We start from the raw sequence: 15,026 nt of genomic DNA, 5'->3' as shown, positions 1-15,026 counted from the left end.
TAGGGTACCTCCGCTACACGTAAAGTGGGGGTGAAATTTTTTTTTCGCTTCAACCCTAGAGTGTGGGATATCGTTGGAAAGGTCTTTCAAAACTAATAGGGGTTTTCACTAAACATTTTTTGATAAAGTGAATATATTCGGAGATAATCGCTCCGAAAGAAAAAAAAATGTGTCCCCCCCCCTCTAACTTTTGAACCATAGGTCCAAAAAATATGAAAAAAATCGTGGAAGTAGAGCTTAAGAAAGACATTAAATGAAAACTATAGCGGACGTGATCAGTTTAACTGTTTTTGAGTTATCGCAAAAAGTTTTCCCTTCATAGACTTACTTTAATTAGGTACTGATTATGCAAATTTGCCTATTTGTTTAACTCGGGTGAAAGGTACCGTTTCATCCCTTGGTTAACAATTTACTATACTTTAAGCTCCAGTTTAGCTTATTGTGACGGAAGAGTAACTACGGAACCCTAGACTGAGCGTGGCCCGACATGCTCTTGGCCGGTTTTTATTCTATCAGGCAAATGCGCTTCCTTGCACTTTATTATTTCGATATAATATATATATTATTTTCCTCATCAGCTCCGTTGTTCGGGCAATCACTCGATTCTTCATAGAAATCTTCTGTACGATAACGATCTTAACAAGTTCTTATATTACTTATCCTCCTAATACCCACGATCCTACACGATACCTACTCATTACTTCAATATAATTTAAACCATTTTCAATTGGAACAGAGTTGAATTTTTTATGCGTTTGATTTCAAAACAAAAGGAACTCAACCATACTTCCTTCACTATTGATTTCAAATTCAAATGGCTTTTTTTGGGTGTTAGGAGGATATAACATGTGCGCGTGACTTGATCCACGCAAGATGGACCTCGATCGGGATCGAAATCTATCGAATTCTCATTAATAGCCACAGATAACGTAACTACTTTTAATTGTAATTACGGAAATTGCCGTGTTATGTTAAAGATGATACTCTGAAGAATCCTCAATTATACATAACTGCCAACGAATTAGAATAACTATATTCACATAAAATTTGAGACGAATATACAAGTAATAATATATACCAGTTATATGGCTAGGATAACTTAACGAAAATATCATTTCTCGAGTAAAAATAGCCTCAAGATGGTATCGCTTGATAGAAAGTAAATAAAACATCAATATATATCTGATCCCTCAATTTTCGTCCGATAGCATTATTGTGAAGGAAAAATCAATTTCGAAGGCATTAAGTGTCTGATACGTAATGTAGGTTGTACGTGGGTGGCATTTGGGCATTGCTGTATCTCTCAATTGGGCGAGCTCGGCTCACGAATGTACGAGTACTTACTGAGCAGTAATTAAGCGTTACACGATCTCTTACAATCCCAATTACGCTCTCATATTGGAAAGATAAAGTGGCGGGTATATGCACTAAATCTTGACGAGTGGCGGAAGAAAGGGGAGGCATTTGCCCTGCACTGGGACACAAAATAGGTTACAAAAGAAAACAAGAAAAAAAATGCTTTAATTATATGGGACTGCTAAAATTACATAAATCAAATGGGGCTGGGTCGGTCACGTTTGCATCCAAACAGGTGGGCTAGTGTAGCTACCAAGAGATGGGCGTGGACGCGGTAGGCCCAGACGGAGATGGCGGAACCTAGACACCTTCCTCAACAACTGGTTGGAAGAGGTGCTAGATCGGGAGTCGTGAAGATCAAGGGGAGCTTTTGCCCGGCAGTGGTACACTAAAACAGGCTAGAAAAAAAACATGAAACTTGATTATGGTCATTAACGCAGGTTACCTGGGTTAATCAACTATTTCTTGTTGCTATTGTGTCCCGTCAGCCAGGCAACAATAGTAGCGAATGTTGTTAGAAGACCTCTTGTACTATGTTATATTATTATGCTTGTGGAAAGGGCTTATACCACAAGACGCATGTTTGATTAATTTGAATTTATTTATTTTGAGCTGAGTGTACCTAGAACCGACATTAATGCACGAAAAATATTGGTGCTCAGGCTTTTATCATCAGGGTCTTCTTAACAGCTTTGTATGGGGTCCTTTTATGAAAAATTCCACAAACGCCTTTTTTATTTGAAACTTTAATGTTTTATATTCGGATATGAGCCCTTTTGACTTTTAAAAAAAATTATCCTCAATTTTCCATATTTTATATAACAATATACCTCTCGTCCTTGCATCGGTTTCCTCATCACTGAAGGTCGGGACCACTTCTAGGGAATATATTCTGCTTCAACCTGCTGCTACCTAGCTCTATCTGTTTGTCGATGAATATCGGCGAAAGGGCATCTTGGAGCGATACGTCGAGGGTTGAGCGAATTTGGTCTGTCCACCTCATTGGACTCCTGCGTCTCGGCTTATCGCCTTCGATTTTGCCAGTGATTACCAACAAGTGAACTAAAAAAAAACTTAAAAAATAAAACATATTATTATTAATAAAATTTAAATAACCCCACTGCATCGTACCTGGCCCAAAGGTCCCCATAATGCCCGCAGCCTTCCCCCGCTGAACTGCTATGGAGACCTGTTGGACCACGTACGACCCGGAACGAGGTACGACCCTTTATCTATAAATCCCTAAATAATTGGCGGGCTTCCATCCTTACCCCACGGCCCCGCGGTCTCTACAGCCACCGGCACAAAGTCGTACGCCAATTGTTTAATTACCTAGTTTTGGGCAACATATTCTCCGATTTGACGGAAAATACCCAGCAAAATACGAGTACCATAAAATTGGTCCTATTTAATTATAATATTAGAATTATTTTTAAACTCCGGTTGCGCGCTCGATTAGTAAAAGCAGTCTTTAAAAATTGTATCCAAACATATCAAGCGTTTATTACATTTAGTGTGCCGTAACTCAGAATGCCTTTTTAAGAATATTGACATTTTAGGTATAGATGTCTAACAAGCTCTTGAATAATAATTGACGTGCTTATATGTTTTTAAATATATTATATGCTGGCACGATGATTATAACATTTACAGTAACAGATCAATTATGACTTGTCAATAGAATTATTTGATCAGGTTTTAGATATGTCTCCACCTGAGCGAACGTTACGCATACAAGGTTGCAACATTTGCAACTAACATTTAGAACTGCCAAATTTAGTATTTATTAGTTTTTAATTTAAGTATTTTTATTATATTTTATGTACTTGTTTTTTGTTGTGTCAATAAATGTAAAATATTTAGAACTTAAATATCTACAATACATTTTACTACTGAAACAGAAACAGCTAGATAGTAATGAATCGAAAAAAGTCGTGATGTACAAAGGTTCTCATTAAAATGTTATAGAATTTACGTGAGTCCATATTACCTACGAGTATGTATTCCTAATACAAGAGATCTAATTGAAATAACAAAGATTTTCAAAAATCTTCATTCAAATGATAACAGCTAAAAAAACCAATTCTATTTACAAATATAGATTTTGCACCGTTCTCTCTTATATAAGTACAATACAAATACCTAGTTACTTGTCCATTGAATGAGTGTACCTACATTATATTTCGTCAACTATGTCCAATGAGTTATCAAACGAGCAATTATAAGTTAAGCACAGCTAGTTGTCGTTTAGTTTTAGCAACTTTTAGTTTCAGTTAATTAATAGTTGCTTGTTAAATGTTTGCAGGCGCATTAATTTATAAGCGCCCAAAAGTCGAGTACATTTTACAAATGGCTACTAAAACCTCCGTAAGCAAAGGTTTTTAAAATGTCTTGCGTTTTTACTAAGCGTTAAGGTAATATATAGCACGATCGGCCGTCCATATTCAGGTATTTTTTTGGAGATAACATAACGTGTTATGCCGCCATTTGTACCTTCATGTATTGTGCAATAAAGATTAAATAAATAAATATCTCCGAATGAGCATGAACTTGAACCTTAAGAACCAAATTCAGTACTATACCGGTGCATATTATCAATGAAAGCATTTATTTCGGACACAAAAACATCTATATTATGTTAGTAATAACTTGTATGGACATCCAGTGAGTGAGGGCTGTCCATCCTCTCAGCGATCACTTTCAGGGGAGTGTTGGTACTGCCCTGCACGCGCTCGTCCAGGGACGCCACCCGCCTACGCAGCGCGGCTTGGAAACAGTCGGTTCTCCACGCAGCGAACATTCCTGGTGCGCTGCAGCGCCAGGGCAGCCCCAACAATCGGGTACCCGGCGTTATTATACTGGACGTGCAGAGAACTGTAGGCTTTTTTGCTGTAGTCACTCCACAGGTTGCACGTTAGTAGGATTTGAAATAAAAGTGATAAAAGTAACAGTACCTTTTGTTTAACAAATTAAAGGTTTAAGCCCATAAAATCACCTAAGAAAATTCCAACTATACTCAAGTAGAGACAAGACATTATAACCTACACGCGCTTATTTGTAAGCGGCCTTAAATATGTCCATATAATGTAGTTCATTAATATTAATATGTGGTCAATATCCTAATGTAAATAAACTCTGTAATGATGCAACATAACGTGGCACTTTCATAATAAGATCTAACAGGTTTTTCTTATAGCTTATTTACGTTAGTCGATTACTGCGTTTTAATTCCTGTATAATAAAGCTCTTAATCATTCTATCAATCGATCTGTTATAAATATAAAAGGCTCGGTAGAGAGTATCATTTTGTACCTTTTGGCTTTGAAACTGTAGGTCCATGGGGTCCCAGCGCGCACAAGTTTTTTGCAGAAATCGCGAAACGTCTGGTTGTCGTAACTGATGGCCTAAGAGCACCAGATGGCTTTCTCGCACAACGTCATCAGCATTGCGATACAACTTGGAAATGCGGCCAGCATCCTTGGTACAATGCCTCAAGGGCCTATTTTAGGTTTAAGCTAGTTATAGTAATCCTCTTTATATATCCATTATCGATCTAATAATAATATATGATATAGGTAGGTACATAAATACAAGAAAGGCTAGAGTCAGCTGTCCAACATTGAAACTATCGAATGCAATGAAATTTTTGATATCGTCGGCTAAAGTTGCAAACCTCGTAACTTCATTACAGCCATTAGGGTACTGCTACTTTGGTCAATAGTACCTAAAGTTGGAAACCTCGTAAAGAGGAGTTACGAGGTTTTAGACTTTAGCAATCGATATGTCTAAAACGCGTCTTGGCAAGAATGTAATGGAATAAAGAAATCTTTTTTGTACAAATTTTAATTAACAATATACATTAAACAAAATAAATAAATAATACCTACATGAATACATGCAGGTGTGGTAAGTATAGTAAGCATCAATAACAGTTGATGAATCGAGTCAAAGGTAGCTACCAACCTGGAATAACTTTCCAACTGGAGATACAACTGTAAATTTTGCATTTCAGAGTACCTATTATAATCTAGTTGTTTTACACATATCTCTTTTTGCTAAGCGGTTAAAGAATGGTGTAGATACTTTTGACGAGTAGTTCGATCCGCTAATTGTGATGCAGATTGTACGTGGATACAGTGAACCAAGGCTCCCATTTAACTTGAAAAAGAGTGCACAAATAACCCAGGACCATCGGCTTCATAGGCAGGGTCACTATCCACTAGGCCAGACCGGTCGTTAATATAAATATGTTTACCTTGCTACAGAAAGTCACAATCGTAAGTTCAAGAATGGATTATTCGACGCTCATGCCATTATTGTTTCTTCCTAGTCCTAGAATAACAGCGAATAGCGATAGAAAGGTTTGAAATTTGAGTGTTTCATTGATGGACAGGTGTGATTTTGAACCACACCCATCCTTCGAAACATAAAATGAATACCTAATGTAGTTAAACTGATTCCCTACTAATATTATAAATGCAAAAGTTTGTCTAACTCTTTCTGTCTGTACCTCTTCACGCATAAACCGCTGAACAGATTTAGACGAAACGGCCATAAGCAATTTTGTATGGAGCCTGGTCCAAAAACCAACAGCAATGAGAGTTCGGTCATTAGATAGGTATTTCTATGTTCTTCATTTCGTTCTATGGGCACCAAGCGGAAGTCCATTGCAGAACTGAGATATTGGTATTTTAATCAAAATGTCATCACCCTTATTACCTAAGTAATAGAGTCTAAGTAAGTAAATTAATTGCTGCAGGGTAGAGGTTCGCGCACCGCTGGGCTAGCGCAGTGAATGGTTTGCCGCGCTCGCCCAGCGATGGACTCTATTGCCTAGGTAATAAGGGTGACTGTGGAAAGTTTTTATCAATCATCATCGTCATTCCACGTAGAAGAAGTCGCGGCAGAAGCTAGTAGTATAAGCCTTTATTGAAGGAGATATAGTTCGTGTCATTCACGATGACGCGCAGATTTGTCAAATTTAACCATTAACAACATGACAATACGAGTCAAGTCACGCATCTTCGTGAATGACACGATATATAATAAGTAAGTAATTAATAATCTTGGTGATATTGATCTATATATCAGTAAGGTTAACTTATTTACTCCGAATATGGTAAAGCAAAATTAATTTTTATTAGATAGGCAATAAAATTTAATAGACTAGAAACGATTAAATATAGAACCATTAATAAATAACTTCTATAAATAGCGATTATCGATCTTAAATTCTTACTCGGATTTATTAATAGAATGTATCAAAATTAATTTTAATAAGAAAACTTCCGTGAGACATACAAATGCCAGTTCGAATGTGCACCCGGCATCAAATCGATATTTGAATTGTAGTTAGCTGTTATTCGAGCGGGCGTCTCGCTCGCACCTATACGTGTACGGATAAAGAGAAATGGACGTGCGAATGACAGCTAGCTGATATGATTCCAATATTATTCAGGTGCAAGTTTGAATTGGCTTGATAGACATATTATTACAACGGGTCACTGACGTAAATATATTTAAGTCGATATTTTATTTAATATTTATTATATCAAAATTAACTTGTGATGATAATTACAGATTATCATATACATCTTTTTTTATTACAAGGAAGTTTTTAAATATATGCATACGATGCATAAGGACTTCTTAAAAAATATGAGGTACAGAAACTTTAAAAACATCAACGTAATTGATAGATATAAGGCACATAAACTTAACTCAGATTCTAACAATATATTATATTCCTATTTTTTTCATACTAGTCATGTGTGACAGTTTTTAATAAAGTTTATACATTGCTAGTTATGGTTACTTCAGTTCTAAAGCCTGTAGGGCTAAGATGATCGGCTCTTTATCAGTTATCACCATGCCTGTCACGTTCTAACAAGTATGTAAGCGCGACAGTGACGGCCATAGTGACAAGACTGACAAGTGATAAAAATGGAATCATGCTGCCACCGCGGTCCAGTTAAAATTAAGACATGATCTCGCGCCATATTGCGGAATTTATTGAAACTATTTTTTTCATACTGAAGTGAACTGTCACTTTATACGTGAGAATAACAGCGCCCTCTTTGCTAATGATCATATATTTCTAGTCGGGTTTTAATTTAAATTGAAATTCATTCAAATTGACACCTATAAGTGCAATGTTCAATTGTGCAGACGTCCTTAAAACAGAGAAAAAAAAAACTGAAAAAATCCCTCCAGTGATGGCCAGATTCAAACAGGCTTCTTTGACTAATCGGGATAACGCCATGAATCCCTAGGCTACCTCGCCACGGCGTTACAACGGTACATATCCCAATTTTTCGACTAGATGTCATCTTAGTAAGACTAGGCGTCTTTGAATAAATTACCAGACGAACTTAGAAACGAAGAACTAGACTCTACCTTCATAAGACGTCTTAAAAAATACTTGTCTTGAAGTAAACACAAAGACAGCTGGATATAGACTGATTTATTATTTTTAAAAACCTACCCACACCAATACATATTTATGAATATACTACATCTCCCTCTTAATGAATTGTTGAAGTAATCCAATTATTACAAGTTTTAACCGATTTGGATTACAGTAATTATGCTAAGTCCTTACAGTATATAATTATAGCTAGTACATTTCATGAAGAGCCTTGATGTTCACTTTTATTATTATGTTATCAAAGTCTAATACCCGCCCATGCCCGGCCACCACATTACCTCCCTGGCGCGCCGCTTGCACCGGTCTATGCCGAGGTGGCCTTCGTGCACCCGCGATACCATCTCTGTTCGGAGTCCGGTCGGAATATACACCAGATTATTCTTGAATAAGACGCCGTCTGTGTATTCAAAGCATTCCCTGCCGTCCCATAATGCTCGCACACATTCATCAGACTCGTGTTTTGAGGTTGGCCACCCGTTTTTGATGTAATTTATTAAAACTTGACATACCTTGTCCTTGCAAGTGACTTGTCTTATTGTATCCATCTTGTTATCACTTATGCGCACCGACCGCAACAGGAAACAGGTTTGATCGTCAACTTCCTGTGAGATCTTATCGGTCATTAAGTCTGGAAGGGCCGCACGTGACAAAGTATCCGCGATGAACATGTACTTTCCGGGTTTGTATACAACAGAAAAATCATACCTCTGAACACGCAACATCATACGCTGCAACCGAGCCGGTACAGCGTCCAGGGATTTCTTAAACAGCGCTTCCAAGGGTTTGTGGTCCGTTTCAACTACCACGTCTGATTTCCCGTATACATACTGATGGAACCTCTCGAGAGCAAAAACAATCGCCAACATCTCCTTCTCGATCTGCGCGTAGCGTTGCTGCGTGTCGGTGAGCGTGGCAGAAGCAAACTCTACCGGACGCTCCTGTTGCAGGACAACAGCTCCTAGGGCCTGGCTACTCGCATCTACGGAAAGCACGCAGGGACGATCCGGCGCGAACAGCGCCAGCACCGGCGCTTCACACAGCGCCTGCTTCAACGCGCGCACCACGTGCTCCTCGCACTCGCCCCAGCACCACTCACTGTCTTTTTTAAGGAGGTTTCTAAGTGGAGCTACTTGTTCCGAATAACATGGAATGAACTTGGCAACATAATTGATCATACCTAGAAACCTTTCTAGAGAGTGCCTGTCACTAGGGCTCGGCATTTCTTTAATAGCCTTTAGTTTTTTGTCATCGATTTTAACCCCTTCCGAATTAAAAGTATGACCTAAATATGTTACCTCACTCACACAAAATTCACACTTTTCCTTATTAAATTTTATACCTACTTGTCTCGCTCTTTCAAGCAAACTTCGTAACCGACTGTCATGCTCTTCCTCCGTGGCTCCCCAGACGATAACGTCATCGACGAACGAATCGACACCTTCGAGGTCTTCCAGCAGCTGTCTTATTTTACTATGAAACACCTCAGAAGCCGAATTAATTCCATATGGTAAACGTAAAAAATTGATACCTACCATATGGCGTGCCAAATGTGCACAGATCGGCACTGTCATCGTCTAACTGGATCATCCAGAACCCGGACCTGGCATCTAACTTACTGAAGTAACGCGCTCCCTTTAACTTTGTCGCTATCTCTGTTACGGTAGGCAACGGGTAGTGCTGACGACGTATAACGCGGTTCAATGGTCGTGGATCGAGGCACACTCGAAAACTCCCATCTTTTTTAGCAACCATAACTATAGCATTTACCCACGAGGTGGGGTGCGTAACCTTACGTATGACACCTAAACTCTCCATGCGAGTCAACTCGGTCAACAGCTGATCCCTGACACCTAACGGTATTTTGCGTACAGGACAAATGCATGGACACGCGTCGCTTTCAATAGGTATCTTATACTGACCTGGAAGTTTACCTAGGCCACTGAACAAATCAGTAAAGTCGTCAACGTTTAGCGAATAGACACGTTTTACTAGGCCTAATTCTCTCAGAGCGTATTTTCCAAGAATACTTTGATATTCCCCCTCCGCTATAATAAATTTCAACATAAATTCCTGTTGTTTGTATATGCATTTAATAAAACACGAGCCTATAAAGGGAATATAATTGCGACAATATGATTGCGCTTTTATATTGTCGGCGCTTATATCCGAGAGACTAAAGCCTAATTTCACAAAATTAGATTTAGATATTACATTGAGATCTGCACCAGTGTCCAGTTTAAATTTATGTCTTAGTAATCTATCTGAACAAAGTAACGGTAATGATTCATACCACTCAGAGTCCTCAATGTGATCGACGTTTTTGATAGTGTCCAAATAATACAGGTCGTCGCTGTCCTCCTGTAGTTGATACACTTTGTTCGATTTACGCGCTGGACACACTTTTTTTAAATGACCTCTGTTTCCGCACAAAAAACACTTAACACTTTTAGCCGCGCAACGAGCCCCGCCGTCACAATAGCTTTCAGCACACGATGCACATAATCGCTCCCGAGCGCTCCCGGCCGCTCCCGCGCCGCCGGCTGCCGCGCCAGCGCCGCCGACGCCGCCGCCGGACGCGCGCGCGCCGCCCCCGCGGCCTCCGCGCCAGCCACGACGCACCGACCCACGCCCACAGCCCGAGCGATTCCTCAACGCATCTACCGACATACTCACTGACTCCTTCTTCACGCCTTCGATCTCCCGGTTCTCTTCACTCGTTATTTCACCAGACTGACATATTCGTATAGCTTTTTCTAATGTCAACCCGTCTGTGCGCAAGAGTCTATCCCGTACTACGCTATCCTTAATCCCGCACACGATGCGATCGCGTAGCAAGCCATCTTCGAGTTTATCAAACTCGCACTGTTGACTAATGATTCTCAAAGCGGTTACATATTCATCGATGCCTTCACCCGGCTCTTGACTGCGTGTGAAAAACTTAAATCGCAGCATAATAACATTTGTTTTTGTGCCAAAATGCTGATCAAACTTTTCAATCAACTTATCTATGTCGTCGCGATCCTCCTCTTTATCAAACTTGAACGTTGTGTACACGTCGTATCCCTCGGACCCGATAAGATTTATTAATAAACTCGCTTGTACATCCGAAGTTTCCTTGTATACACCAGATGCCTTTAAAAACACTTTAAACTGCTTTAACCATTTGCGCCATGAATCAGCACGATTCGCCGGGCCGCCTTCTAAAGCTAATTCCGTAGGAGGACGCGCGTGCTCCATTGTTAAAAACACGTATTTACTAACAGTGCACTTGTATTAATGTTAAAAGTTCACCGCACGACACTTAATAATGTAATTTATTCGATATTTCCGAGCACCGCTGTCACCATGAAGTAAACACAAAGACAGCTGGATATAGACTGATTTATTATTTTTAAAAACCTACCCACACCAATACATATTTATGAATATACTACATGTCTTACAATGTTATTATATTATTACTGAGTACTTTGATGACAATTTAACTAATTCTAAACTTGACATTTAACTAATTTATACATTATTTATACTATTTAATTATTATCATTCGTATTTACTTTAATTATTTCGTAACAATATCTCACCATTGTTCTATATTATTTTATTACGAATTGACTACCTAATATTATATTTCCACTGCAACTACCAATTTAAACATTTTTTTTTGTTTAAATGTACTTTAGCTTTAAACTAGCTTTTAAGACAGTGCTACGCCCTTGCAGGGTGACTATGTACCAAATCTTTCATAACCATGGTTTTTTTCATGAAATAAATAAAATGAAATGAAATTGACCAACTCTAAGGGCGAGCAGTACGTTCTGGCACCTCCTATTATTCGAATCAGGGGGCCTACCGCGAAAACCGAAATTCGAAAATTGCGGGGATCTTTCTCTTTGACTCTCACTAAGACGTAATTAGAGTGACAGAGAAAAATGCCCGCAATTGACGAATTTCGATTTTCCCGGTAGCCGCCCTGTTACTTACTACGAAACAATGGAATGACTGGAATTGATGGAAGAATGGGATTTTTTTGTCTCAATGGAATTTAAACCTTCATCAAAACAAACAAAGTAGCATTTCTCTTGTCTTGTGAAATTTTTGAACATATGAAATTGAACCCAATTAAAATACAATTAGATTTAAATTTATTCCATAGACATAATTTTGTAAGGTGGGCAGCACTAGCGGGTCGTTATCGTTAACTTATGGTATAATACAAAGCAGTGTGCAAAAAGGTTGATTTAATTACGCACTTGAAGGATAAAAAACCGAGCCTTAAATAAATTATTAACGAATAACCACCTTACAATTGTAATCGTGCAGGTAGAGAAGCAACTAATCTAGTTTGTTGCATCATTTGACATATTCTAGATTAAATCTTTTATTTATTAAGATAAGCCCCTCATTGCTAGTAGTGACAATGTATCATAGTTTAAGTGGAGTTCCATGCAAATGTAGTTGTTCAATTAGCCTATTCTATTTTATTATTAATTCGAAACATAAAACGTGTGACGGCAATTAGACACGAAATCTTTTTGCCTTTTTAGGGTTCCGTGCCAAAAAGGTACAAAAGGAATCCTTATGGTGTGACTCTGTCCGTCCGTCCGTCTGTCACAACGTTAATTATCTCGAGAGCCACTTAAGCTATCGATTTGGAATTTGGAATAGTTATGACTTCTTATTTTAGAAGCTGTCCCCGTCAGCGCGACGGAGATATTTACCTAAAATTCTTAAATATGAGAAGGGGTTCAGTGGGTATTTCCTCATAAAGTGCCCGCTAAATTGGAACTGTCTTTATCTCTGCGAGTTAGAAGTTCGCGGGACTGCGGTCAATTGTTTCTGGCGTCTTATTCTGACTAGAATTTATTAGTTTTTAGTTTTGATCTGGAAGCAAAAAAAATACCATTTTAGCTAATATGTAGCCATCCTCGATATCGCTTTTTGTGGGGGCCCATTTTTGGGGGCGAGTCACTGTCTGCCGGAAATAAAATTGGATACCGTTTTATTAGGCAGGCGTCCGGTTTTATATCCCATAGCGCAGTATTTAGTCCATCACTTTCATCCAATAGTCCAGTTCATTTTAGACTCCATCATTTTCAAATAGTCCTTACACCCTGGCGGGCTGCTTCTGCATGTCACGGGCAAAGGAAGCATCCGCTCGGCGTACCCCTTACATTTCATTAAAGTGTCAAAAAGGCCTCTATGTGTTGGATTCGGCTAAGCGCACGCCTCCCAAAGGTCCGGAACACCATTGTCCGTGATAGGAAAGATGTGTGTCAATTCCATTTAGAGTCCATCTAAGCTTACTCGGCACCGACTTGAAAAGAACGAAGTTTGTTCAAAAATTTGTTCCCTAGTTGTAGCACGTCACGCCCCAGACTTGAATTACTATTCAATTAAATTTATTTTAATTCGGACCATGTCCATAGTGTTAAATAGTGTACATTCCCTTAATCCTATGTTAGTTAAACCAATACTAAATTATAGGTATGATAAATTATAAACCAAGCCTCTGGATCCCATATGTACATCCTCCCCGTGTTTCCAGAAGGCACAAGCAGGCGACTCTAACACTAGGCGCAAGTGGCTGTTAGAACTGTCACGCACGCGACGCATCAAGGAGACAGTTCTATTATTATTGCACCGAAGAGATCAGTGCGCGCCTCCGCAAACATATCTGATGCGCTGCAAAAACGAGGCAGTCCCAACAGCATCCTGAACCCATTGTTGTACTGGACGTGCAGGGCAATGAGGGCCGTTTTAGTATAATTGGTCCACAGGCTGCACGTATAAAAGGTCTGGCAAAACGCTTTCAATAGCGTTATTTTGACATTCCCATTACACCGCGCAAACCTGCGAGACAACATATTACAACGCACCGCCAATGCCCTGCGCTCCCTCTCTATATCGACGACTATATGCAAGCAAGATTGGTATAAATTATGTTAAGTAAATCTAAATTTTCATTTACGAATACGACCACTCATCTAGTAGTTCCTTTAAGTAATCCCTTTTACAGTGAAATACTTCAAGTTGAATAGAACTTGGCGAGATTAAGTGACTTCTGCAGACTCATTTGTCTCGGCTACTTGAAACTCAAGTTACTTGGGTCTTGAGTATCGTTCGAGCTAGTCTTAATTATGTATAGGATGGATTGAGGATTATGGACAATCACGATAGAGGACTTTAAAAGCAACCAATCTGATACTCAGGGATTCCCAAGGGAAATTTGGTTTAATTACATTGATAACCTTCAGAAGAGTTTTAAGTCATATCTGGTGGAAATGTAGTAGATTCTGGTCTTCTAATGATAATTGTATTAGGGAGTTTACGACTGACATTCATAATTTTTGAAATACACGAATTAAAAAAGTTTTTTAAGTTCATCCAGGAAACAAATTCGATAATTTTTTTGCTAAAAATATATGGAGGTCAAATCGGTAACGGTATTCTATGTCAAAATCTTAACCTAGTTTATTTTATTTTATTATTTATTAATCAGGCAGGCAGTTGAAACAACTGACAGTTGCCTGTATCCGAGTGATCTTCACTTAAAATGTATTCTTTGCGCTGGTTAAGTGTTTGTCTGGTCTGTTCTTAAACTGATTGACATTCAGTGCTGAGACCACATCTTCTGATAATTTGTTCTCTGCTTTGACCACTCTGTTGCTGCTGAGAAAATGTTTAGCGGTTAATATTTGGCAAAGCTTCTTGCGGATTCCGTAAATTGTTGATAGATGATGATACCTGTAGCTAATTTGCACAGAATGTCCAGCGGCAGATTCCCGATTTCATTTTATACTAATTTTTGAACTCGAAGTGTGGGAGAGATGGGGAGGGGTGGTGTTTTATATTTGTGAATGTTGCAGATTGATAAGTAAAAATAAATCGCTGGCTAGAGACCAGTGTGAATACTTGGCAACTAAATGACAGGAATTGGCGTAGGCACTAGTTTTACGAAATTGACTACTATCTGACCTTCTAACCTAGAGAGTAAACTAGGCCTTACTGAGATTAGTCCGGTTTCCTCACGATGTTTCCTTCACCGAAAAGTGACTGGTAAATATCAAATGATATTTCGTACATAATTTCCGCAAAACTTCCTGGTACGAGCCAGGGTTTGAAACTTTGAACCCGCGACCTCCGGATTGCAAGTCGCACGCTCTTACCGCTAGGACTCCAGCGCTTCGCGTTCTGAAATAAACAACCTGTATTCATTGAGATAGGTTGAGTCTAGTTCGTA

The sequence above is a fragment of the Cydia pomonella genome, chromosome 8 (assembly GCF_033807575.1).
Source record: "Cydia pomonella isolate Wapato2018A chromosome 8, ilCydPomo1, whole genome shotgun sequence".
NCBI lineage: Eukaryota > Metazoa > Arthropoda > Insecta > Lepidoptera > Tortricidae > Cydia > Cydia pomonella.
This window is presented reverse-complemented; position numbering follows the sequence as displayed.